Source organism: Ischnura elegans, chromosome 2 (genome assembly GCF_921293095.1).
Source record: "Ischnura elegans chromosome 2, ioIscEleg1.1, whole genome shotgun sequence".
NCBI classification, from domain to species: domain Eukaryota; kingdom Metazoa; phylum Arthropoda; class Insecta; order Odonata; family Coenagrionidae; genus Ischnura; species Ischnura elegans.
Genome location: NC_060247.1, coordinates 54,789,851 through 54,813,757, shown reverse-complemented (window position 1 = coordinate 54,813,757; position 23,907 = coordinate 54,789,851). Strand labels below are relative to the sequence as shown.

Below are 23,907 nucleotides of genomic sequence, written 5' to 3'. Positions count from 1 at the left end.
GCGAATGTAAATAATGAGAAAGTCAACTTTATTCATCACTATATTCAAGACCAGATAATAGGTTATATGTCATATTCGAGAGAGAATACTCCAAATTCATCAATGCTCGGAGAGCATCATACTAATGGGAGGCTTGATGGTATTAAAATTCAGTTGCTCATCTTTTGATTAAAATTTAGGGTATTTTTGAAAACCGAAGTGCCGTGTGATTAAACGCTTGTGTCACTGTAATTCCTGAAAACATAGATTTCATTGATTTTTTACCATCTATTATTATGCCTCTCAATGAAATTTAAGTAAACCTTACCTCCCTTTAAGTAATGTTTCCTTATTTATTTATTTAAGATATACAAGAATATAACCACCTGGTGGTAACTTGAGGATTTAAATAAATCAATGAAGTGCCTACCTAGGTAAGACCCAAGAAAGGAAAAATGATACCCATAGGATACAAAAAATACATGTGTATCACAATAATAGCAAATGAAATTTGAACCAAATTACCAAGTCAAGTCACGCCAAGTTCGCAGTTTCCAATGCTCCCTAATGAACCAAAATGGCATCAACAAAGAATCGATGATCTCTTTCTCTAAAAAATGTCAAAATTTGCGGGGAAGATCTTAAAAATTTCTTCAGGTAAGTCATTCCATACCTTTAGTCCTCTACTCAGGAAAGATTATTTAAATAAGTAAAAGATCGTAGCGCTTTTCCATAAATTTATTTTACTGCGTACAACGCGTTTCGGCTCACAGAGCCATCACCTGTTACAAGACTCTGATGATGGCTCTGTGTTCCGAAACGCGTTGTACGCAGTAAAAAACTTTTGTGTAAAAGTGCTACGATATTTAAATATGTCTAATACCACCAATTGAAGCCTGAATCTGTTGAACTTATCAGGAAGGATTACTTCTAAATATCCGTTTCTGCATCTTAATATTAATTTTTAATTGTGATCGTCCCTTCCTAAGGAGTGGGGATATTTTTTCTATTCATGGATCCAACATAAGAAATAACAAACAATTATGCGTTGGTGTGTACATTTTTTAGTATTCTCTGCCGGAAGTCTATTAAAGCAGACTTTCATCCATCTAAAAAAGGCCTTGCCTGTATTCCAAGCTTATCATGTTATTATTGCCGAAGGTTAAATAAGTCTTATAGCGGTTATATTTTTGAGCCATTTAAAATGAATTTTTTTTCACCTCAAGCGAAAATATTCACTCGGACAAAACATTCTTCACCACTATTTCAGTATAGAAAGTAATCTCTCGAACTTTTGCCGGTTATCTAAACAGGAAAGTTTACTCGGTAGATATCAGTGTTTGTATGTACTTTCGCTATCTGAGAGGCATTGTTTACGATGAAATCGATAGGTTTTCACTTTCATCTGCGGTTAAAGGAAAATAGAGAGGCTTGAGAAGTGAGTGGCAGTGAAAAATCTCTTTCAAACGATGGAACTGCAGCTTTCTGTCATGAAATGGAGATGACGGCCGATGTGTCTTGCGATAAATATCGGAGCGTGGCGTGGTCCATGAATGTATTCAGGGATACGAAAATGTATTCAGAAAATTTTCCGTCTTCTGACTGGGTTGTGAATGTTGAGCACATTTCTCGCATTGGAAAGCGAGGAAATTTCTTACCCTTCTCGGGTCATCATGATGCAATCTCGATTCCTGACTCTCAAGATCCCGTGAAGAGCAGTTTTGGGTACAATAGTACCAAAAACGAAGATGCCAACAAATTTATGTGATCTCTCTTTTGATAACGGTAAAACGAGGTGACCGTTTCACAGCACCAAGTTAACGCTGTATTTGTGAAGTTTTTACTTTGACATAGGATGTGTTTGTAGTATACCACCGAATTTTCATTGAGTCAACGCTTTACTTCCGCTCGGCAGAAGTTTTTTCGAGACAAATTTCTCATTTAACGGTCAATCTCCAAAATATGTACATTTTCTGCAGGCAAAATTTTTAAAAATTAATTTTTGCTTATATAAGAACCAACATTTTGTAATTGCAGTTGGTCAATAATACAATCTAATGACGTAAGTTGCAGAGATCGCTAGTATTATTTACACTGTTTTTATTTTTTTATTTTTGTGCTATATACGGATATGATATGTCCACGGACACAGAGAAGAGGAATATTGTGTTTACTCACGAGAAAAAGTTTCTTTTACTTGTCATTAGACATTCTGTAAATATTCATAGCGTATCATCATGTCCGTTACCATCTGTCATGTCTTTGGACTGCAGAGTTCACGAACATGATATTCACGGACATGATGTCCATGGACATGACGTCCTCTAAGTTCAGTTATAGTTGGGACTGACAATAAGTTAGGACACTGTCCCTACTACATTGAATTTGTATCTTATAGCTCTAAAAGACATCTAAATTGTAATAAGTGAAAGATTTTACTCTTACTAATTTTTGCTTGTCCACGGAAATTACTGACGATCTTGGCTCTTTAAAAAAACTGATCTGAAATTATTCTTCCAGCGTTAAAACATTTACTAAAACAAGTATGAACTCAAACAACCAAATAAAGCTAACAATCTCCTTCTCTACACACTGGTTGTTCAGGGCTGCCACCATCTCCTATGAATGATTCCCCCTTTTTCCTGTGTGTCCACGGATATTGCTTTTTTGGGTAGGATAAATGTTTTTTTATATAATAAATATTATGAAATATAATCAACCCAAAGTGACTATTTTGGAATGTTTATATTGTTGTAACTTGTTTAAGGAAAGATCTTAATATAAGTTATTTTGTAAAGCTTGGTTAATACAATAAACACCTCTTTCAGAATCTGTGTGCGACTGTCCACGGACATGACAGATCAGTCTGCGGACATTAAATTTGGGAATATAATTTTTTTCTTTGTCACTAGAATTAGTAAACGAGTGCATAAAATAATATGCCAGTTTAGTTTTGATTTAAAAGTTTTCGTTTTTTATGGCAATCTATGGACATAATTTTGTACGATTATGGGAGGATGACCCGTAAAAGCCTTTTTGCACGGTAAATTAACACGTAAGAGTTATTTTGTGTGATTGTATGACCGAATTTCGGTGGACCTGAACGTAACATGTTCGAATGTATGAACCAAATTAGAGCAGATTTTATTTTCTGTATATACATTTGCACAAGTTGGGCGGTTATATGGTGCATTTTCGTGTTCATTCACGCGATCATACATTTAAACATTAACTCCTACGGGTTGATTTAAAGTGCAAACAGCCATTAAAAAAGATTTATCGCTGTGATATTAGACCCTTGCCAACATGAAGAGTTGTTCCATGCTTAATTTGCTAGAATTCGTAAATTAAAAGTTATTCACAATTTTTAACAAACACTTACATTACGTGGAAAATAGTGTATAAAGTTGCCAATAATTTTCATGATGCCATTATCTACAGTTTCCTGCATCTCAAATGTGAAAATTTTACATCATAATGTTCCCAGTTTTAAGGTATTTTTATTCGAGGCAGAGGAAAAGTTTGGCCAAGATCTAGCGTGCAAACCATGAAAATGTTAAGAAGAAATGTAACTTTTAAATAGGTAATTTATAGTGAGAAAATACAGTAGATCAAGATGGAATTACGCATCCTTTCAACTTCAAATGTGTTTCAACTCGTACATGTTTTCCATCGATTACCGCATCAATAAACCGCAAATTATGAAACCGGTTGCAAGAAAATAAAATTTTCGTGGATGATTTTCACTCACCATCTTCAAGGTCATTTTCGAATATTACCGCAGACCTTTAGCACATGTGTGCTTACCACAAAGTTATATGGCACGAGGCGTGGAATTGTGACAACCTTTACTTTCAACTACGAGTGTGCTTAAAGTGGATGCTCTCATTTCTAGCCACCTACAAAATCTCTCAAACTTCTTACATAGTTTAACCCAAGATCGGACGACTTCCACTGAGAAATATGTACGAAATTACAATTAAATGCTTCGCCTGTATTCAGGATTCTTTATTCTTAGAGTCACTATCACAAAATTGTCCTAGCTTAACAGTAAATGTTGACGCATTTCTTGTTTTTTAATGGTTGTAACCTATACAGGACAGTTTCTACATGAGATCTGTAGCGATAAAATACTACTCAAATTTAAATTTTTAAATATTATGCTTTGCATCACTAGAACGGTTTTAAAGTTTTATTGATCCAAAAGAGTCAGCAGACAGCTAGAGAGGTACCTTAATTTTGGCTCCAAGAGTAGCAAGCGCCAAGAGGTATCCGAAATGTCACGAAAAAAAGTCTAAGCTATGCGTAACATTTTATTTTGGGAGGAATGCTAATTAAGAAATCTTTTATTTGGCTTTCACGCCGAATGGCGAAGTGTTTCCAGGCATTCCTATGCGAGGAATTCTCAGCAGAAGGGTTGGCGGAAGGGACTCGGAGATTGAGAGAAAGGATTACCTGCAGCCATTCTCATTATTCCAAAACCTAGCCAACGAGAAAATTTATGGATTTAAAACGAATGGTGGAATGAGTATCAGAAAAATCTATGAACCCTGGTGAGTTCGGAAAGCCAATCTTTTTTTCCCCTAGCATCAGCAGAATGGAACAATCTCCGACACCTTCCCTTTTAAATCCCTCGCTCGATCAGCATGTTTTGCCGATTCTTTCCACGGTTTTCGAGTTTATCCCTTCACGCCAATACCAAATGTATACCCTCGTCCGGCAGCACATACCCCATCCTTAATTCTCAAGTATTCCAAAAATGTCATCTTTCCGCCCTCCATCCCATAGCTTCCTCCATTCATATACAGGTAATTTTCCGTAAATTCTTTTCCGACGCATGAAAATAGCTTTTAAATACGTTAGATAAACTACCTGAAACAATCAAATATGAATTTCAAATAAATTTTTTATTTGATTAAAAAATATGTTATAAAATACCTGACTATGTCCTTTTTTATACTTTTCTATACCTGAATTTCTATTTCTTTTATATTATAGGGATATAAAAAAGTGAACTGCCATGAAAATGAGCCTTCGTTTAATATAAATATCGAAAACGATCTCGCACTAATGGAACTAAAATGGACAATTTTTATCCGCACATAAACTGGATATTTGGGAAGGTGCGTTAAAGAAAGAAGGAAATGGGAAGCTAATAAATTCTCTCATCCCTCACATCAACGAATTCTGAAAAAAGGATGAGGATCTCAACTCATAAAAACGCATTTAATCTTCCTTTTTTCTTCTTCAAATAACAGCTCACCCTCTTAATTCTTCCCTGGTATTCCCGGTTGGTATGCAGATGTGCCCCTGACTAAACTCCGTGAGCGTGATCTCCGTGAGAGAGAGAGAGAGAACAAACGGTGCATTTGGGAAAGAGAAAGGGTTGGCACGTGAAAAAGTGAACGCCCAAAGGGTCTTTACCAGGGTGGGAGGGGGCTATTCTCGTGCCGCTTGGCCATGAATCTCTTTGTAGGTCAAATCTAAATGGGAAGCTTTGAATGTCTTCCGGATATCCCTCCACCCGCGCGGAGGCCCCTCGCATGCCTCCCCCGCTGTTGCCACGCTCTTCAATCGAAACTCCCTCCACGCGAACGTTTGCGCGAAAATACCTATTCCGATCTAACCGATTGAATCGGATTTTGCAACGGATTACGTCCTTTTTGGAATACGGAAAAGGTTTCCAATTAGAGAGCTCCCTATATCGGTTGTGGCGATTAAATGCGTCCGTTCCGACAGGCATAAATAACTTTGGTAGACGTCCCCTTTTCGTGATGTGGAGTTTTTTGTGCCCCCCCCCCTCCTCCGCTCTCTCTGTCACGCTTGGTCTGTTAAGATTTTGATGAGGCCTCAATTCCATCGGAAAATGTTAAGTTCTAATCTCAATGGAGTAAAAAAGAAGCACGTTGGTGATTTAAGGTATCGAATTAAATAAAAAGCTGTACTGAAAAAATGAACCATTCCTTGGTCATTTTTCTCCCAAATTTCACGATAAAAATCCAATATCCCTGAAGACTCGGAAGCCGTTGGTATTTTCATGTTTGGGTTGCGAGAAACCCAGGGTTTTTGTTGTTTTTTTAATGAAATCATTACGTAATGTGAACATGTCCATTTACCAGCCGCTAAATGGCAGCAGCTTCCTTACGACAAGTCCAGATAGCTAAAGAAAGAGGCTTAATATTTCGGGTCTAAGAAAAATGCACAGAATATTTTTGCACGGGATCAAAAAAGAAAACCCGAGCTCTACTCGGGCTAGAGTCCCAGGAAGAAAATATGCATCCGGAGGGAGCTTGGACTTCATAGTGTTAACTACACTAGCCTAGAAAAGCATTCCATTTTTATACACCATTCGTTCAAATACCGTTCCCAAAGATTGTGATGCTTTAATCATTGTTATCATGATGATTTTGGTAGAATTTTGTTGAAGCAAAGTGAAGGTGTAAAAGTCTTTTAGGTATTCCTCTACCCAGCCTTGCCTCTTGTTTCGTGAATGCTGCTACTTACTTCATTCAATGGTCTATATTTTGCCTGGGTGCCAGGTAGTTGTATCGAAGGAAACCTATTAAGTGATCAGAAGGGGTCGTGAGAAGTCTGGTAAACAATCTGAGTGGTACACAACATAAGTACTCTCTCGAAACTAATTGAACGGCGAACTCCTGGAAATTATATTAAACTGAAGAATGAATGAAGTGGAAAATTTTCTTCCCCAGTGAAATATATATATCTCTCTATAGAAAGTGAGATTTATAAGAATTATTATTAGTGATATGGTTATAAATATGGTTTTATATCCTTGCTTCCATAGAATTGAGTAAACATTTGATACCTGATTTGATTAATTTCCTTATACACATATATTCTCTCTGTCCTCATTTTTGGTTCCTCCCTCCATAGTGTACATTGCATTATAACGCTAGAAAAGCATGGAGAATCAGGCGACAAAATTAGCTTAATTGTACAAGTATTCGGTTCGTAATATGGATTTTTTCGTGGTCCCCCTCTGTCGTGGTATTACGATTTTTTGAGACCTCAATTCAATAAAAGTGATTATATTATTTATTTCAATTTGCTCTCAGTTCAATTTATATGGCCTCACCTTAAAGGTGAAATGAAGGTGCACTTCGGTGATTTAATGAATTTAGTTAAATGAAAAAGTGTTATGAACTGATGAACTAGTCGTAGATTAATTATTTTCACAAGTTAGAATCGGGATAAACATCAATAATTTCTCTTTTATTACTCAATAATAGGGTATGTGCTCCCACAACCTCTTCGAAGCATGTACTTATCTAGAAATTTTAAGCGTACATTAAAATGAGTTTTTATCTTTTCAATGCCACCATTAACTTTTTATCTCTACTATTTCCAGCTCTGGAATATTTTCGTTCACGTGATAGTCATTTAAATTGTCTACATGAGTTATTTTTTCATTCAGTCAGCTTCTTAATTTCAATTTCATATTCGGACAATTAAGTAGCGTTTTCGTGTGGATTTCTCTTTAGTAGAGCAACTACATTATTTTTATTTTATTACTCTATTCCCACTTTATTCTATTGCATTTATATCCCGAGTTCTTATGTTGCCAACTAAGGCATCTATAGTTGCTTCCATTTTACGTCAATCATACCTCCTTCGGAATTGAGAGAGTAGACGCTGGATTCAGGATAAATCAAGCCGGACGAATCCATTTCTTCGCGAAATCTTTGTGAGAAGATTGATTTCCTTTTGATATCCGCTGTTTGTGCCTATGTTAAAGGCTCAGTTGTTTACGTAGCCATTCTTCGATCCCTTTCGTTAAAATCAGCGCCTCATGGTGCATATGACCACTCGTAATTATCTCCGGTTGAAGTTTTTTATTTATATTTCTTTATGACTGCCATTTTTCATTTTTATTTTTTCATGACTGCCATAATATTTCAGAATATACGGGCAACCATTACAAAACAGGTGTCTCTACGGCCATATAACTTGACGAACTGTAAAAATTCTTGGGGTTGTTTTTCAGCATCAGCAGTTCTAAAAAAAAAGACTGACATCATCCCAATTTTCTGTGGCAATGACCTTATTGTTTCCCCGTACTGTTTTGTATGGAAATTGCTTCCAAAGAGTTGTAAATTTTTTGTGGTAACGTATATATGGTAGTCCCTCAATGCCATTAGCACCTTTGCGAGATTAACTCATTCAAAAAAACTTTCATCCATCGAGAAAGGACGGAAAGAAAGACTTACTCTATCGATCGTGAGCCAGCCTCTTCATAATAGTCATCAGAGCTAAAATTCCCTCGCCATTGATGCATTTCATTACTTCGATACTTTTTATCTAATTTTTATGCCTTTTACCCTTCCAACAATCATTTGTCCAAAACACTTTACAGTCCAGTTTGTTGGAGCATATTTCCATCCATGTTTTCTACCTAATCAAAGGTACCAAAGGGGTAGGATTGATAGGTATTCTCGTACCGAGAACAGTCGCCTAAGACACGGCAGATTTTGTGTTTTCAACTGAAATGAGTTTCCGATCAATATGTTGCAGTTTGATAGAGAAAAATGAGGTCCATGAAATATGGAGTGGACCTTTCCCGGCGAATGATATTCAGGAACTGTTGATTTACTGCGAAATTAAGACAATTTCCTTGCAGAAAAACATAAACTGGCTGGAAAATTGAAATGTTTACCTATTGCTAAGGACGCAATTACCAAAATGTCAGTGGTAACATTAAAAGTGATCCATAGACTGAAGAGTCCTGTATCCACTCGAAGGGTTCCCATTTTAATCCCGTCTATATTTCTCCGTGAACATTGTCCTGTCTCGGGTTTTACTATGTAAGAAGTTGAGAGATTTTGTATGTGGCCAGTTTGATGTCTCCATGGTCTCCAATGCTTCGGCTTTCGAGTCGGGCATCGTCTTCAGAAACTTTTTAGAAATGTCCAAAAATTTTATTTAATAGAATTGAGAGATGTTATTTTCTCTATGAGATGGCATTGCCTTTGAAAAGAGACAGAGCCTCCGTGTATGTTTTAAAAGTCGAAATGACTTCGCCTAGTTTCCCTGGAGACGGTGCCCGAGTGTGGAGCCAAAACGTTAAGAGGCCATGGAGGCATTGACTCGGCTAAAAACCTGAGAAGAGTTCCTACGTATTGAAGTTCATGTAATAATTATCCTAAAAAATATATTTTACCTTTTAATGCGGCGTAATTTCGTTTTTTATGGATTGTAAGTTAGTATAGGAACACTTTGAAATACAGTCATCAAATATTGTGTATAAAACTCCTCTTTCATCCCATAGGTATATAGCAATCCGTTCGGAACTACACTTATTTCATTTTAGCGAGAATCGATCTTAATCGGTTAGCTGGAAAATTTTTGTCTAATAGGAGTGAGAGATGTTATTTGCTTCATGAGGTAGCATTTCTTTTGACCAGAGTAAAAAACCTCCGTGCGCGTTTAAAAAGCTGAAATTACACCGCGTCATGTCGCAATAGGCGATTTTACCACTGTAAGAGCCTTCTATTATTCGCGTCTTTTATCACCCATGTTTAGAGTGCAAGTCATTGTTTTCGCGCAACGTATCACTCGTAATATTTGTCTTGGAAATGCTTGCTTTAAGACAAAAAAATTCACTAACTCTTGGTTTACTTTGTGATGTTCCATTATAAGTTTTTCCTGGATATGCACAATTACTTATACCACTTATTAATAACTGGTAACTTATTAATAAGTGGTATAAGTAATTGTGCATATCCAGGAAAAAAATGCTATAAGACCATTAACACCGGCGAGCACTTTTCATCCTTTGTAAGAACTCGTGTCGCCTTCTACCCTAGTTTCTCCGCGTTTTAACTTCCATCTTACACTCTATTGACTCTATGATTTGAGCAAATCAATGCCTCTTCTCAGAATTCCGTATGTTCCCGAAGATGAGATCAGACGCTCCAATGGAGGGAGTAAATTGTCCCAGCCCCTATCTTCGCACCGATGAGATTTCCTGTCGCACTGTTCTCAACTTTCCGACACAAAGGCTTTCGTAAAAGTGATTGTGAAAAGCTAATTTTTGTTTCCTTCCGTCGTTCATCTAGCTGTTTTTCTAGGAGAAGCGGAAATAGGTAAATACTTGGTTCCGGATGAAGACACTTTTCCTGGTAATTCTATCTGCCATCGGTTGTTCCTGCATTTTTACGTGCTAGATGATGAATTTAATCACGACGTTCCCTTAACCTATTTCGACCCAATATTGCATCTAAGAAACATCACAAATTTTTAAATTTTATGCTTTTTCAGGAAAGATATAAATGAAGTGTTCTTTTGTGCTGTAAAGTTTAATGGCGGAATATGTCGCTGTCACAATAATTATGATTGAGGAGAAAATTTTCACATTTTTAAAATGAATGAATGCTTTATTTGATGCTCTGGGAAACCCATAAGAGCAAAAAACCTAAATACAATTAAACATTCTGCTCAAAAATACAATAATTATGAAATAGCACAACATAAACAAAATTAATCAACTCAAATATTTGTACAACTCAAAACAATACATTTACGGTTTTAAATATTCATACACTTTACTCTTGAAAGATTCCGGGGTGGAGGAGCGTTTTATTAAGGGGGTTAATGAATTCCAAAACTTAGAAGCAGTGATCTGGAAGGAATTTAGGTATAGGTTGGTACGGGCTTGGGGTTTATGGAGAAGGTTAAGGTCTGACCGGGTTCTTCGGAGGGAAACACTAGTCCTGTAAGTGAATAAGTTATACAGGTATTCAGGCGTTTGAGTACGAAATAGGAGAACAGAAGAGACCCCAGGAAGTACTTCCTTCGGGAGCCAATAGGCAGCCATTTCAAGGCAACAAAGTGCTAAAATGAGAAGTCTTGAAATTTAATTTCTCCCAGAAGCAGCTCCGGGTAAGAAAGGGTTAAAATGTAAGTATCCTCTTTTCGGAATAAGATAATTCCATTCTGTCATTTTATAGACTTAGCGGTAAGCATAATTATGTTGTTAACTGCTATCGTTAATCAGTGAGATTCATCCCTGCTTTCTGTATAAAACTGTTTGCGCTGAACCAATAAGAGCAAGCGGCGATCATCTTTACATTTAAAAGAGTAATTCTGTTTGTTTGTCCGCTATGCATTTCCATACGGCTGCACGGTTTACAACCAAAGTTAGTGCGAAGGCGCTTCTCATGCTCCCAAAGTCAGTAGTGCTACTTCTGGTTGCATCCAACCCGTACTTTGCGTCATTTTCCCATTACCGTTTGTTACGTCAAGTTATACAACTTGTGAGGTAGGCACACCGCTCGACATTAACCTCAAAGGGATAACATAACTCAAAGGATTCTCCACTAAACTATTAACCCCCTTTGTGCAAACCTTTTAGCTGGGGTATGCTTTCACTCGACGTTTTTGGTCTACGCACATACGGACATACAAGGATCATCTAAATAAGCGGTGGGTGACAAATTATTTAGAGGCTGTCTTATGGATCCTCTTTTGTAATATCCGTGCATAAATAGGAAAAAAATGCTGCATAAAAAGTTAAAATATATTGTTTTAGGATAACTACAACATGTACTTCAATATTAGGAACTTTTCACGGGTTTTAAGCCGGGCAAATGCCTGCATGACCTCCAACGTTTTTCCTCCCAACTCGGATACCGTTTTCTGAGAAGCTATACAAAATCATTTCGACTTATAAAACATACACGGAGTTTATATTTCTGATTAAAGGTAATGCTATCTAATAAAGCAAATTACATCTCTCAGTTCTATTTGGTAAAAATTTTGAAGATTTTGAAAATTTTCCTATAGACGGTGCCCGAGTCCGGAGCCGAATCGTTGTGGGCGTGATGCCGTGCGCGGTGTACGGAAATTATTTTTTCCACTGTTAGTTGTTATATGTGTTTACCATCATTTTGCCTGCTTTGCTCCTTCACCAACAAATCCTGCCATGCGACCTTGAGTTCCAAATTTTCCACTTCTCTGGGTACTACCTATCCTTCCCGAGCAACGCCGGGTGGCCTGCTAGTTTAATATATTAGTGTGAAGGATTGGAAGGGAGGATTGAGCAAACTAGTGGGGCGAAATAGGGAACAAGGAAATTCTGCGCGAAATATATCAGAAAGGATATTGAAGTCCCCCTAATGCGTGTTTATAAAAAATAAAGAAAAAAATCCGAACAGACTCTCCGCGAAATATTTGTGCGGAATTCGAAATCCCGGGTTGTATCGGATGCAGGAAATGGGATACAGTAACATGACTGGAACGCTTCCTCCGTCACACCCTCCCTTGTGAAAAGCCTTTTCAGGTTTAAAGCTCTGCTTTTGTGGATTTTGAAGTGCGATGGGCTGAGGCAGTTGAGAGTAGCGCTTCGAGAATTTTTTTTTGAGTTTATGGAATAAATAAATAACTGTATTGCCTCGCCTTTTCAATATTTCAGAGGAAAAATGGTGGGCTTCGAATATGCTACTAAATTTTTTTGGTAACGCAGTTTTATTTTTGAATAATGCGAAACTATATGAGTCTGTTTTATTCTAAATAAGCGCTCTGCTCTGGTGATTTTTTATGACTTCAACAACTATGCCCATATTTATTTCCATTCAAAATTGTTGCCCATATTTCTTGTTTGAAAGGGATTACTTTGCAACTACTCTTGATTTACCTTCAGCAAATATTTACCATAAAAACAGAGCAATTATATTATTATATATTATCAACTATCCTAACCGATTACTTTGAAACTTTTACAGATAATTGTTTGTAAGTAATTCGTTGCATGAAACTGAAAAGGAGATGAACGGACCGTAATGATTGTAAACAAAATAAGCGATTGCCTTTGTCGCGGGAACTTGATAATGACTCAGTATGAGCCTATGTGCTTAAATCTATGATTAGAATATTAGCGTTTAGATTTAAGCATATGACTTAATCAATAACATATTTTGTGAAACTTAGTGGTTATATACCTGTAAATTATTTCATTCGAGAGATAATAATCGGAGCCTAGATTTCTAAAAATCAATCGTCATACAGTACAGTTGATCGTTCAGTATTCGTTAATTCCAAAACTCAATGACCTAAGCTGTCCAACTCGGAAATAATTCATTGCATTAATTTTTCACGCGCTTTTTTTTGCAATTTCTATTTAAGAATTTATCTCTCAATTTTTCATTCAAATTCTTTCAAATAAATACAAATTTATTTTTGAAATTATATCGATTCTCTTCAGTTCGAGTTGACCTACACTTTTATCTGTTCATCGGATTTTATCAAGGATGTTGTCAGTACCGAAAGGAACGATTGTATTCTTAGCACTTCATAACCAACAATATTTCGTCATTAAACTTTTCATGTGAAAATTATTTCTAAAGTATGCAAAATTTTAGACATTCGTTGCATATTTTTTTTAAATTCACTGCATAATGAGTTGTTTGTATCTCATAAGCCTTCTTAAGCAGCTACCGGGCTTAGTTTTCTTTTCTATCGTCTTTTCCGTATTATTTTTTGTTTGGTAACAGTACAATTCAGCTAAATATTGTTTAAATTAAGTTTTTTTCACATCCAGAGATGGTCTTCCCTCCTACTTAATTTTCCATACTAATTAGTCTTAAAAATCCTAACTTTGCAATCGATTTCAATTTGAGTGTCAAAATGCTATGATTTTGAATACCCACATTATGAGCTCATGCTGAAGTAATGCTTCGTGATGAGGTGAAAGAATTGAGAGGGATAATGAGAGATCTCTTCTTCCCGTCTAAAATTCCAATACATCAGAGGTACATTATTCAAACATGAGCGAATATCTTTAGAGATCTGATTTCCATAATATGTGTCACCTTGAGGTTGGCTAAATTTTTTTGGGGACGTGTTTCTGATTCAAAACTCGCTCCACAACCTTCTTTCTTCGTTAGTCGCCGTAACGATGTATCATTAATGATAATTTTTTTTGCATAATTTTCATAAGTTTCATAGTTATCACATCGAAGTCTCTCTTTGGTCAAATCTACCCGGTCTAATTCATATTCAAATTCAAATATTTCGTTCATAGTTTAGCAATCGTCCTATCTCTGCGTATTTCATCCATGAAACATGCCATATTTCCATCCATTCCTTGCATACCCTTTCCTTTCATGTTTTTTCCATGCTCCTGAGTTTGAAAGCCAATATCGAAAACACCATTCATTTAAGTTTATAAAGAATTTAAATCTAAGTGAATTTCGTTTATTTTTTGCGTTTACAGGCCGTTTTCTTTCCCTCGGGTTCATCATTATGAATCCACTAATGACATCTTTCCAGAAACAGTTAATGAGTCGATATCTTGCCTCATTCTCATCCGATGGAGCAATATTTTTTCATCAATTTATAGCTCTTTCACGTTTGTTTTCCTCTTTCATCCTGTAAAATTTTCCCAATACTTTGTATTCTATAGTAGTAGGAATATGATATCTTACTGGCCGATAATCAACCTACCTTCTAGGAATGGTGGTGAATTCACATGCGAGGTACAACTGCCATAAATGAAATCACCGATAAAATTTTTCTAAATCCACTTTAACATTCATAATTATCACATAAAATATTTTTATGTGCTTCATTTTATCTTTTCCTGATTTAATTTAAGTAATATCTCATAGTACATTACAGACGTGATCGCTTTGAAGAAAAGCGGTTGTCGCGGAATATGTTTTCAGCTTGTCTTTATGCTAGCGACGAGTAGCCTTTCTCATGTAGGCTCTCCCAATGAGGTAGTATTTTCCATTCCCGCGATCTTTTGTGGCGTCAATTTCATTTATGTCGTCCAAGAGCACATATCAGAATGTAAATGCGTATACCTTTGAATTAGACGGTCGTGATGATTACAAAGCAATAATTTTCGAATTAATTTTAATTCCCCAATTTTTGACCCTCCTACCGAGTTGTTATTAGTTTACAATAGGGGTATAAAATTCATCTACATCTTCCAATGCTCATTCAAATTGTATATATTATGAGTAATCTAGCGTGCAAAGGTCACTTTTGCGACAAAAATAGCTCGCGAATCCCTTTCAGACTTATCCGCGAATCTTTAAAGCCCCTGAACTTCCAGTATATGTACGTGCGCAAGTGGTTATGGATGTTGAGCCCGCTTAGCTGTGTTTATATCGCCACTGTTTCTTCCGGCGGTTACTCAACTTAGCTTGAGTAATTCACGTTTCGAAACTGAGAGTTTCCAGAAGTGGCCTAGCTTTTCCTTCTCCTTTAAAATAACGTTTATCCCTCTGCCCGGTGATTCATTCGCATGTGTTTTTCATCCTTAAAATGTCAAGTTGGGAGAGTTCACTACAGTCAGCGAGCTTATCACTAGCTGTGACTAGGTCTACGCCTCTTTTTGTGATATCAGTGTGGTTGGAGGGATGGGCTCGGAAGAAACCAGATAAGTACGATGGAATTCTTCGCACACAAGAGTACTCCTCGTTTGAGATCGCATTTCGCACCGACTTCTTATCGAAATGAATTCAGCAAGCTTTACCTTAAAGTGCAATATGTGGTTAGTGGTCCAACCGCAGACCGCCTTTGATGAATTAGGGTTCAGGTAGCTTCCATCTCATCTTAATAGTGTCAAATAATACCTTTCCTTTCCACGGCTATTTGCTGGCAATTTTTAGCGAGGAACCCGTGATGCTTTTATTTATATAATATTCATGTGATTTCATAGTGATTTCCTCATTACCCATCCATAGTTTGAAAGCCTAATTGTTTTTTCTAAGCGCAATAGTTGCCAAAACAGCGTTCCGGTTTTTTTTATCGATGCTCAAATATTTTGCTAAAAGGTGTAAAACTATAAGCAATGCGATTCTTGTATATTAATTCAACTTGGGAAAATCCGGAGAAAGAATAATTTTCTACGTAATCTGTTCTTTCACTGTGCTCCATGGTAAAAGACTTTTTGTGAAGTTTAAGATGTAGAGATTATTATTATGACGATGTATGATAATAATGATCTAATTGATTACTGGATTAATTCAATGCCATTGTGGTTCAGAACTTGCATTTCACGTGTTAGCGAGATGCACTGGTCTAAAAAGTATGGTTAATCATTTGGTGTTGGTAATATGATTCGATGTTTCGAGTCATTTTTGGTTAAATATATCTACATGAGATTACATATACTAATAGTGTTAGTGCATTTCATGCTGCAGACTAAAACAATCGTAAACTTACTTAATGATGGCCTTGTTTTCACACAAAATTGTGCATGAATTCTGATGACTATTGTCAGTTCAAAGCAATAATTTTGGCTTTTATATCCTTAAAACACTCCATCAAGTTGAGAGATAGAAAAATGCGATAATACCAGTCTCCGGCAGCCGTGTCGTAAATATGAAATTCGTCGTATCTGAACTAAGTGCATGCATTTGGAAACATTTTTTAAGAGAGTCTCTCCCAATTCTACTATTTGATGAATCTAATTTAAAATCTAATCATGAAAATTCGGCTTTAAGCCTCTAAATAATGGGTACCAGAGTGAAAATTTTCCATCATTAACGAAAATGACCCATGATATGTTAGTGGAAGAAAGTGTGATGAAATAGTTTTCAACTTGATGCTTATTTTCCGTTCATCTCGTGCTCCGCTGTTCGCTCTAGAAATATCATTCAGGCGTGAGATAAAAACTTTTGGGATGAATGACCTACTGAGACCATATACATATAAAACATCCGTCTCTCTAACTCAGAGTTGTCTGGCCTCTGAGCAACTGTGGGCTTCATCATCATGATAATAGTCGGTTTTATTCGTTTTCATTGAGAATCCATAAACCTAGAATAGCGATCTTTCAATACAATTTAATGAGGGCCATCCTTTCCTACAGATTTAGCTGGAGAATACCGAGTTAAACTCTCGGGTACAGCATAACCCCAACGGATAACCCCAAAGATAATCCCCGTCGTGAGGGGTGGCTGAGGGAAATAAACTTATATATACGGAGTAAGTTTATATGAATAAATTTAAATAAATAAATTTATATAAACTTACTCCATACGCTGAATCCGCAAAAAAAATTACATGTCAGTGCCTTAATCTGGAATGAGACCTAGAATATTATGAGAGGCGGCTGAAATGAACTTGCTGCTTGCATTAACAGAAATATTTCTCTTGAAAATTTTTCAGTGCTGCTTTATGAATGCTTACTTAACTAATTGCCGTACTATTTGTGCTCCATACCCTGACGGAGTAAAATTCACACGTTAGTGCTTTCATCCGGGATTTCACCTTAATCTATTCAAATCAGCATACAGTTTGAATCAATCTGGTTATAATATCCTTATAACACTATCAACGATATTCTCAAGTTTTACGTAATTGGACCCATATGTAAGAATTCGATGAATTACATTTTCACATGATACAAAGTATATTATTCGTGTTCTTTGAATTTCCTTTTGAAGAACGGATTTTGTGTTAAAACTTTTGTCATGCAAGGGAACAATAATAAGTGATTATGAGCCATGAAATCCGTGTTTTGCCATTTCATCTTTTTTTATGAGCAGAAATGAGTGCCGAATATAACAATAAAGGAAGAAAAGTACGATGCTAAATAGTTGAACTGTTTTGCTCATCACTAACCTATGGGTCAGACTACCGAGTCATCACTCAGTGTGATGATAATGTGTCAGTGAGCTGAATCATTTCAACTGTCAAGGACACTCCACCATGTGCGCTGAAACTATGGTCGGCGTAGAACGAACCGGAGAAGAAACTTAAGTAAGAACTTTCCCACCTTAGGCATCTCATATGTCAACTGTGCAGGAGGATTAGATGAAGAGGAACATACTGCTTGCAATAACAAAAAATATAAGGGACAAGCCTTCACTGCTGCTTTGTAAATGTCAACTTGATTGTTTACGCACTGTTTGTGAAACGAATATTATTAACTACTGGGTAAAAAATAGAATTGATATTCAGTAGAAAAACTTATTTTTAAATCCTAAATTTACATTGAATTAAGCCAATTTGAAGTAATTTTTCCAAATAATAAAATGGCTTTTACAGTGTTAAAATTGTAACTTTGGTATAGTGCAACCTTCCATATATCCCTTTCTCAACCATGCTTTTCTTCATTGACCATTATCTGTCCCGAGCACTTATCCCTTGGCATTCCTCGAGGAACTTTTCCGTTCGAGTTTCCCTCCATTATATTTCTCGCGTAATTTCTGTATTATTATGTGGTCCAACCACCGGGATCTTTTCAAGCGTATGGTGTATGGTTCTCCTGAGTCCATAAAAATTTAAAGATGTTATGATTTAATTAAGCTAAATAAAACCACTTGTAAATAACGTATTGCTATCACAATTAATATCGAAGTAAGCCTGAAACTCTATGAAATAACTTCCACGCACACAGGCAACGGCTTTTTTTGTATTTTTTAATTCTCAAATCCCAGATTTTATGAAGAGAGTTCATTTAAATGTTGGTTGCTGTCAAGTCAAAACCGTATAGTCATGGCACAGTTTCTATTAAGGGATGAAATAGGTTCCCAGTAGCTTCAAAATTGCTTTCTGTGATGTGTTCGCCATCGCTCAAAATCCACGTAAGCCCACAACCCACAGGTTGAACACACCTGCCCTAAATACATCCCCCTCCGAAGACACTTACCTCTCTGCGTAACTCCTCTGTCAACGCCACTCTACAGCCTCCGACGGAAGGGGAAGACGGATGCGGTGACCGGCAGGCGCGCGGTTTGACCTGGCGGCGAAACCCCTCCCGCTTCTCGGTGAGGTAACTCTTCCGACGTGACGCCAAGACGGGCGAGGTCCTCCTCACACCTGAGCTTGACCAAACTCGGATCCGGGGAAGTCACTGTGCGCTCAGGCGGCGAACCCTTAGCAGGGTCGTGGCGGGAATTCCGTCGGCCGCTTTGGCGGGAACTGCGGCGGATGAGTCGCGGAGTGCTGCGATCGCGGAGCCGGGGATGCGTTCTCGGATGCGGAGAGGAGATGCGGCTGCGTTGGGGACGTGCTCGCCACTGAACGCGGGAGCAGAGTTTTGAGATACGCACACGGTTGGAGTGGGGGAGCGGGAAAAGGGGGAGGGGCGCGGTGTTTTTGTGGTTTGGAGGCGCGGGGCACGACAGGAGAGGGACCAGTCGGAGGTGGAGGCGGATGGAGGTGGGGTGGGATCGGCTGCGCGGGAACAAATAAATGACTACCTGCGAGCGCGTGGAGTGGTGCGGGAGTTTTCGCGCCGGGATACTTTTTTATTTATTTGTACAATATGACGGATGATGTGTGGCGAAGATTTATGTCGCACGTGACAGAATTTTTTCTCATGATCTTCACGTTTCAGAGGTGAGCATTGCGCGAAGGTGTGTTATGGACGATAAGCATTCCTTGGGATGAGTGAGAGTAATCTTTGTTTTAATAGCACTTCTCTTCCTGCAGGGAGCGCTAACGTTACGTCGCGGGTTGTTGATTTGTGTCACGTTATTATTGGTATCAATCTTCGGGTAATTATCTGCTTCTTTTAGGATATAAGTGCGTGCGTCCCTTGGAAATAGTGAGCTGAAACCTCTTTTCCCAGAGTTTTCTTTCTTTCTTGAGCGAGAGTGTTTCGTTACCGTCACACAATACGTTGCAATGTGGTATCACGATGTCTCACATTCCAATAACAATTTCTTTTATCGAGAGGCATTCAATGATCTTACCCTATGAACCCTCTACCCTAATATAGAAAGTGAGAGAGGTATGATGAGGAGAGCCCTAACCTTCCCTGCCTGTTGAGGATGTATTGGAGTGTAATCGGGTAGGTCACGTTGGGAAACGCCTTCGAGTGTTTATTCTTTCAAGTGGTGCATTAAAAAAGAGGAATTCACGTGCTACCAATCACTGCGGTTGAGATTGATGTTTTCGTTTGGGTCTGAGAAAGACAGTATCCCGCGTCGCGTGTGAAGAATGTGAGAGAGGTACGATGAGAAGAGCGCTACCCTTTCCTACCTGTTTAGGATGGATAGGAGGGTAATCGGGTAGGTCACGTTTGGAAACGCCTATTAGAGTGTTTATTCTTTCAAGCGGTGGGTCAAATAAGAGGACGCGTTGCCAATCACTGCGAGGGTGAGGTTGACGTGGTTTTCGTGTGGGACGTTATCGAGAAGGTTGAGGAGGGTGATGTGGGACGAGTCCACCACGTTGCTCGACTATCGCTCCGAGCGTTTGCCGCGAACGCTTCCGGGGGTCGCCTCGGACGTGTTTTGCCGGTGGGCCGTGCCTCACTGGCGCGGGCGCCTCTCTTCTCTCGCCAAGGGAGCTGGGAGAGGAGGAGGATTTATTCCATCCCCTCCACACCTCAACCCTTCCGTTCTACCAACCCCACCTCCGTTACCCCTGCTCCTCCCACCCTCACCTCGCGAGCAGAAGGGATTCGGTGGGCAGGGGTGGGTTCGGAAATGGGGTGGTGAGGTGGAGGGGGGTGGAAAGAGGGGAGGGGGTAGGGTGTGGGGTTGGAGCGCGCGCAGGGTAAGAGCTCATCCTGGGTGTGCTTGGAGTGGCACGAGGCCCGGGTAGGGGCGGACGAGAGAAGAAAGTGGGGAAGAGAGGAGAGAAAGTGATAGGGAGAAAGCAATGTGAGTGTACGAGGGAGGAACTGGAATAAGGGAGAAGCGAAAGGCCGAGTTGAAGGTGTAAAAGAAAAGATATCACATTGCTCCAAGATCTCTCCGAAGTCCTTATCAGCGTATAAAATTTATTAGTGTCCACCCTTTTTATTATTATTACACGCTTTTATTTAACTCACTCTGTCTGTATGTTTAGTTCAAATCTTGCAATCGAAAATTCGACCACTTTCCGACTTCCAATCGATCTGAAACTTTACAGAAAGTCGTATTCCCGGTGACAATACAATATTTTATCACCTTCGAATACCTAAAGTGTGTATTTCTCATTATAAACATATTAATTTTAAATATGGAATTTTCAACATGGCGGATTTTTTCGAAAAAAATACGTTATCCAATGTTAATCATGTATTTTGGAAAATCTTTAGAATATTTTAAAATCATTCCAAAAATATGTTTAGTTGCTTTATTTCAGTAAATATACAATTATGAAATTTAATTACTGATGACTTATACTGCATTGTTAGGGTAACGGCTCAAGGTAAATAAACAATAGGTGTCGTCTGTCAGGTCGAGTCGGTACAAGATAGTATTAAGTACGGAGGAAATGTGAGCATTGACGTGGGAACTTAACGTTGCATCATCAAGGTTCGTCATTCGTTTTCATCTTCCGTAGTTAAGTTTATTATGTGGCAAATAGTGGCCTGAAAATATGCTTTCTATGTATATACGTAAACGAAGTGTTGGTTTCCCAAAAGTTTACGGAGTGCCAAACGTGAAATAATATTATTGTATATTCGTAGATGTGGCAAGATGATGTGACAAGGTGATGTATACCGCTATATTGTTCTTATTATTTCAGTCAATTTTATAATTTATTTAACTTGGTGGTTATAAAGTGGTAGTATGATTACATATCCGCTGTGTTACTGTGCATTGTAAAATGGCTTGTATGAGGTCGTCTCCCTTTATGTACATTGTAACGTATATTCTATAATCGAAGTGATCAGCAAACGATATTTGGCCGCCATGTTTTTGTAGGGTGTAGGGTTGGTTCGGGTACCCTACATCAAGTAGGGCCCGCGAGATCCTAGTTAAGATCCTAAGTTTCTTTGGATGGTCAAAGTAATTTACGCACGCTGCATTGGAGAAATTTACCAAGCCACATAGTGGCCCGGATAGAGAGTAACTGGTGTGGTTGTGGAGCGGGTTCGAACGCTTTAAGCCATTCGCTGACTGGCATCGAACATAAACATAAACATCCATAACGATTGCTATAATTGGTGATGTGTTGAAAATATCAACAATAAGATGCTAAGTTAATTTTGTGGAAATAGAAAAGAGATTGAGGAGGTATGTAAATATATATTTGAGATCATTTTTACTTAAACCTATGAAATCTAATATTTTAATTGGGGAGTATTAAGTATAAGATTAAGTATAATTAAGTTAATTAAGTATATGATTGCAAGATGTGAAGACTAAAAAGTAGAAAATAAATACTTCTTTAAAAAAACTTTTTAAAAAAACACGCTTTTATTTCGCTTGGAACAAGTAATAAAAAAAATATGTCAAAAAATGGACTAAAAAGTAAAAAATAAATTTTTATATGAATAGTTCAAAGAACCTGGGTAATCCATAATATTTTCACTAATAAATTTTTGAAATGATAATTCAAAGAACTTGGGTAATCTATAATATTTTCACTAAAAATAAAAGCGTGGGGGTGGAGTAATATGTTATGGTGAGGCCCCCACGCTTTTATTTTTAGTGAAAATGTTATAGATTACCCAGGTTCTTTGAATTATCATTTCAAAAATTTATTAGTGAAAATATTATGGATTACCCAGGTTCTTTGAACTATTCATATAAAAATTTATTTTTTACTTTTTAGTCCATTTTTTGAAATATTTTTTTTATTACTTGTTCCAAGCGAAATAAAAGCGTGTTTTTTTTAAAGTTTTTTTAAAGAAGTATTTATTAGATATTTATATTGCGCACGAAGAATTCTAGTGATCAATTGGATGAAGTTCTTTCGGATTTACAGCTGGGTGAGGAAATCTTTCGAATTTACTTTTCGAGGTCCTTGTCGTTCCTTATTTCTAGGACGAGGAACTTTGCGGACCTGAAAATTTTGCAAGCGATAGAGTCTCTCACCCAGCGTGAAAAACCCGGCAAAATATTATCCAGTAACACTAACGATAGTTATAAATATCATTTCTTATTCATCTTCAAAAAAGGAGGTAAGAAAGAGGAGAGGGTATGATGGAGACAAAGGGATAAAGAGAGGAATCAGTGTTATTGTACGAAGGAGGATTCGGTTTGAGGGAGAAGTTAAAGACTCAGTTAAAGGGATAATATATCAATGCCCTATCTCCAGGATGCTTTCGAGTCCCAGCCCCCGTCAGCGCATAAAATTCGGAGTGTCCACCAATTTAAGAAATTTCTTCTATCTGTGTTTCTAACCACGATTTTTAATTCATCTTTAGTGAACCTGAGATAAAAAGAGAAGAGTGAATGATTAAAACACCTGGAAGTTATTCACATGAATTGACGTGAGAAAAACTTTACCTTGACCGGGAATCACTTTGGCTTTGTAGGTCAATGCTCAGACCACTATGCTATCCAGGTTCTAGATTTGTATTGGCAATTGTATAACGTTCACTCGGCAGCATTGAAATATTACGCTCGGTTGGAAGTTTATAGAAAAAAAAATGAGTGTGCGATGGAAGAACTGGAATAAGGAAGATTGCAATGCCGAGTTTAAGGCGCACAAGAAATATCCCCTCGCTCTTTTACTATTCTAAATTCCACCAGCGATCAATTTACAAAGTTATCTTTACAGCTATTTATAAACCTGGTACTGTCTACGTTATGAGCGTGGATCACCGGAGTAAATCTTTGTAACTTCTCATAGAATAAAAATTATAACGCACTAGTTTCTCGGAAATTATATAATTTAAACAGGTACTCGAGTCCAGTACATGAAGATTTCGCAAAGAGAACGGAAAAATCTGGTTGAAGGAGTCCGAATTTCAGACGTAATCGTAATCAGAACGTAATCAGACGTTATCAGAACAACATGTAAAAACTTGGACCATCCAGTGGTTTAAGATACGTTTAAAAGATATAAAAGGCCTATTGGAAAATGAATGGAAGCTTAATGAGTTTAATTTTATCTCAATTGTTAAAAAAACTCAATTCTGAAGTTTTAAGCAACAGCTCATATTCCATATTAAGGAAAGTTAAAGATATAGAAAATAATTTAAGTGTGACGACACTGGAGAACTGAATGGCTCACAATCAGATGGAGGTGTAGAATATGCTTTCTCCGGGGTTATTCCAAATT

The 23,907-nt window shown here is 37.6% G+C and overlaps 1 protein-coding gene across 2 annotated transcripts in view; it reads right to left on the bottom strand.

Annotated features, from left to right (window-relative positions):
• The window catches only part of LOC124153752 (arylalkylamine N-acetyltransferase 1-like), a 194,584-nt gene extending 174,404 nt beyond the window's left edge, over positions 1 to 20,180 (bottom strand). The window contains exon 1 of one of the 2 annotated variants that reach the window (XM_046527103.1): positions 18,605 to 20,180. The gene's annotated coding sequence lies outside the window, so the exon portion shown is untranslated. The remainder of the gene's footprint in view (positions 1 to 18,604) is intronic. The other variant, XM_046527105.1, reaches the window with a different exon arrangement.
• Positions 20,181 to 23,907: the final 3,727 nt, after the last annotated feature.